Source organism: Xenopus laevis, chromosome 9_10S (genome assembly GCF_017654675.1).
Source record: "Xenopus laevis strain J_2021 chromosome 9_10S, Xenopus_laevis_v10.1, whole genome shotgun sequence".
NCBI classification, from domain to species: domain Eukaryota; kingdom Metazoa; phylum Chordata; class Amphibia; order Anura; family Pipidae; genus Xenopus; species Xenopus laevis.
In genome coordinates, this window is record NC_054388.1 from 34,342,528 (window position 1) to 34,347,530 (window position 5,003).

Sequence of the window (5,003 nt, forward strand, 5' to 3'; positions counted from 1 at the left end):
GATACATGGCAGCCAATCAGGAAGCTCTCCCTCCTGGACCACCCCCACACCCCCTGGACCACTCCCCTTCCATATATAAACTGAAGCCCTGCAGCGTTTTTTCATTCTGCCTGTGTGTGCTTGGAAGAGCTAGTGTAGGGAGAGAGCTGTTAGTGATTTGAGGGACAGTTGATAGAAACTTTGCTGGCTAGTAATCTACTTGATACTGCTCTGTATTGTAGGGACAGAACTCTGCAGGGATTTGAGGGACATTTTAGGTTAGGTAGCTTTGCTGGCTAGTAATCTACCTTCTACTGCAGTGCTCTGTATGTAGCTGCTGTGGGCAGCTGTCTGTCCTGCTGCTGATCTCTCATCTGCATCTGTTCTTCAAACCACTGCCACTTAGCTTTTTCACATTCTGTCTAAATATCAATAATAATACCGTCTCCAGAAACACCACCTGAGTGACGTAGTGTGATTTCTGCCCTTTACAGCACAAAACGCAGCGCTGTGTCAACAATGGATTTTTCAGATACATTTTTGCCCTTGATCCCCCTCTGGCATGCCACTGTCCAGGTCGTTGCACCCTTTAAACAACTTTAAAATCATTTTTCTGGCCAGAAATGTCTTTTCTAGCTTTTAAAATTCGCCTTCCCATTGAAGTCTATGGGGTTCGCAACGTTCGCGAACCGTTCGCATTTTTGTCCGGACGTTCGCGAACATGTCCGCGAACATTTTTTCCGACGTTCGCTACATCCCTAGTTACACGTAATTGAGCCTCAGCCAAGTCACATGATGCTGTATATAAAATAGAGGCTTGTCAGCCATCACCGTAAGCTCTCTCATATAACTCTTATAGTGGGATTTTTAGCCTTTATGTTGGTCCCAGCTTTCATAACTGTCACTAAGTACCACCAAAGGTTGGTTGTGGCCGCTGCATAAGATAATGTTTGAATGTGATATTTCTATCTAGCTAAGACCTACTAAGATATAATGTGTACATTGGAAGTTTTTTTATTTGGACCCCCAGACACACTGTTTTACACTGAAATTGAACTTTTCTTTTCTTTTCAAAAGTAACTGTACACCTCAAAGAAATTTTTGAGGGGGAAAAAAAAACAGAAAAATAATATAGTGTAGTATTTTTAATCAGTATATCACCAAACAAGTGTTTAGTGTTATCTAAATTAGGTGCAAGCAAAGTTCACTCTGGAGAGCCAATTCAATTCAATGTATTTTATTCAGTCACAGTGACTGTGACTGAATAAAATACATTGAATTGAATTGGCTCTCCAGAGTGAACTTTGCTTGCACCTTGGATATTGTGTGGCTTGGACGGTGCCACTGACTCTGTTTGATGGAGCCCTGATACTGCTGGAGTGAGGGACCACCCGACCATTATTTGTATTACTTGTTATCTAAATTAGTGCACCCCAAAAGTATCTTTAACTGTGATAAAAGGTGAAGGAAAAGCACATCAATCGTGTAGTTCGTTATAGGGGATGAAAGAGGATGGGGTTAAGGTGAAACAGAAAAAAAAAGAACCCCTCTTCCATCAAGTACTAAAGGTCTCACAATATCAATTTATACTGAAACTTCCTAAGTACCAACCACACATTAATCAAATATTTACCAACTTCACTTTATTTATTACTACTATAATTAGTACCCACACTATGATCTGTGGTGTTCCCAGGGGTCTATTATACGCAGGGCAGCGATCAGGGGGGGGACAGGGGGGAGAGTTGTTGGGGGCCCGAGGGTAAGGGGGGCCCGACCATGCCACCCTTACTTGATTAGCCGGGCCCCCCGTCTTTCTGAGAGCTGCTGACTTCAGGAAGGTATGGACGTTTAAGGGGCCCTGGCCACCAATTTTGCCCACCAATTTTTTTTTCTCATGTGGGGTCCTAGCCACCGATATTTTTTAATGGGGGTGCCCTGGCCACAAATGTTTTTTTATGGGGGCCCTGACCACAAATATCTTTTTTATTTTTTTTTTATTTTTTTATTAACATGTAGCCACCAATATTTTTTTAGTTTTTTTACTGTGTGGTGGGGGCGGACCTGTAGGTGGGGCTTGCGGTGGGTGCAGCCTAGGGGGCCCAGGAAATTTTGTCGTATGGGGCCCTGTGATTTCTGATGGCGGTCCTATACGCACAGACAGCAATTAGTTGAAGCACGCATCAAATATAGGTATTCCTTCCCTAAAGCTGGCCATAGATCGTACAAATGTGGATTCATAAGATTTTCGGATGTGTGTGGAGAGTCCCAACATTTTTCGTCCGGCGGAGATCGGTCATTTGGTCGATCGGACAGGTTAGAAAATTTCTGTCGGCTGCCGATAATATCTCTACACTGTATTATTTTTCTGATTTTTTTCCCCCTCAAAAATTTGTTTGAGGTGTAGAGCGATTTACTTTTTTGGTGGCAGAAGAGAGCCTGACAATCGCTGGACTGGCAACACACTGTGTTTGGGACATTTTATTTATTTTCTTTACCTGAAGAGAATGAAATCTGTATGTTTCCCTGCTGCCTGAAAAAATACCTTTCCTATCTGTACAAGTATGTGTAGGCAGGGACACAGAGAACACAGGGAATATTAGAAGAATTTCCAAGTATCTCATTCAGCCTGGGCCCTCATTATGGTTTATCACGTGGGTAGTGTAATGATGACAATTCAGGAGGCATGATCATGGCAGGGTTATTGCATTCATCTGACGTAATACAGAGTATTTCTGAACATTTTATCATAATGTTAAAAACTGAGCATAAGGTTTTGACCTGGACACCCCCTGGAAAAACCTGGCTGTCTGGTCAAAACTGGACACGTGGCAAACCAAGCCCCCTTGAATAACAGGACTGGGGTATAAGGACAGAATCTTTCTTCCCAGATTATATCCTATCCACCTATTGGTTTATGTATAGGGCAATACATTCTCATGATTTCAACTGTCTACTTAAACCGTCACCCACTACTATGTATTATTGTGACTGTGAGTGACATTCTAGGCTTTACTAATAAAGTTATTTCCTACAGACCTGACATTACTATAGCACCTGTTACAGAGTTACTCTAGAAAAACAGAAAACTTATCAATCTCCTTTCCCCGTTATATTATATACCATTCCCCTGGTTTTTACAATCTCCCCTTCCAAGTAAGATGTGTGCTGGCACCATGAGCATTCAGTGACATAAGAAGAGTCCTCCCAAATAGCTCACACCCCAACACCAAATAGGACATATCCAGATTTTTTTCTTTTGCTTGATGACTTTGTCCCCACGGGGGACTTTCATGGTTGTTAGTGGCCCATGGTTGACTTTCTTATAGTGTCAAAAAGAAGCATTTGCCGTTGTTTTAAAGCTTGCATAAATAAAAGGAATGTGGCTTTAAAAGTTATCATTTCTGAAAAAAACTTAATATTACATTTAATAAACCCAATTTGGTTGGTTCTGCTTCCAATGAGAATTAATTATATCTTAGTTTGGATCAAGTACAGGGTACCGTATATACTCGTGTATAAGCCGACCCGTGTATAAGCCGAGGTACCTAATTTACCTAAGAAAACTGGAAAAATGTATTGACTCGTGTATAAGCCTAGGGGCCCCATGTCAGATTTCAAAATGTGAATGTGACCCGGCCGCAACAATTGGGGGACACTGGGCAGGTACCTGTTACTGTCTGTGACTGACTGTGTCGCCGCCCGGATTTCATGTTTGCTTCCCTCTGCCACCCCCATTTCATGTTTGCTTCCCTCTGCCACTTCCCCCCCCTGCCCTCCCCATCTGTCGCTCTCCCCACCCCGTCGCTCTCCCCACCCCGGCACTCACGTCTGCTGCTCTTCCCTCTGTCCTTCCCTCTGTCCTTCCCTCTGTCACAGTAAAACGTGACCCGGCCCCAGCAGGACTGCCTGTGACTGCCTGTGTCGCCGCCCGGAGCAGGTCCAGGAGCTCCGGGCGGCGCGTCCTTCCCTGCCGGCGTTCGCTTTCAAAATGGCGGCGCCCATGGCCGCCACGTGGGTAGCGGCCGGCGCCGCTACCCACGTGGCGGCCATGGGCGCCGCCATTTTGAAAGCGAACGCCGGCAGGGAAGGACGCGCCGCCCGGAGCTCCTGGACCTGCTCCGGGCGGCGACACAGGCAGTCACAGGCAGTCCTGCTGGGGCCGCGGAAAGGTATGACCCGCGTATAAGCCGAGTTTGAGTTTTTCAGCACATTTTGGGTGCTGAAAAACTCGGCTTATACGCGAGTATATACGGTACTTTTTTATTATGACAGAGAAATATTTGTTAAAAATTTGGATTATTTGATTAGAATGGAGTCTGGGGGGTATATTTATGAAAGAGTGAAGTTAATAGTGAAGTTCCGCCACTAGAGTGAAATTCCGCAGCTCTCAATTCATTTCTATGGGATTTTTATAGGCGTATTAACTTTCACTTACACCCATTGATAAATACGACTTTCAAAATCCCATAGAAATGAATTGAGAGCTGCGGAATTTCACTCTAGTGACTGAACTTCAGTCTTTGATAAATTTACCCCTATGGGAGATGGCCCTTCCGTTATTTGGCGCAAACAGAAAATGACCAAACACTAAGGGGCCGATTCACTAAATTCGAGTGAAGGATTCGAAGTAAAAAAACTTCGAATTTCGAAGGTTTTTCTGGGCTACTTCGACCATCGAATGGGCTACTTCGACCTTCGACTACGACTTCGAATCGAAGGATTCGTAGTAAAAATCGTTCGACTATTCGACCATTCAATAATCGAAGTACTGTCTCTTTAAAAAAAACTTCGACCCCCTAGTTCGGCAGATAAAAGCTACCGAAGTCAATGTTAGCCTGTGGGGAAGGTCCCCATAGGCTTGCCTAACTTTTTTTGATCGAAGGATATTCCTTCGATCGTCGGATTAAAATCCTTCGAATCGCTCGATTCGAAGGATTTTATCGTTCGATCGAAGGAATAATCCTTCGATCGTACGATCGCAGAATTTGTGCTAAATCCTTCGACTTCGATATTCGAAGTCG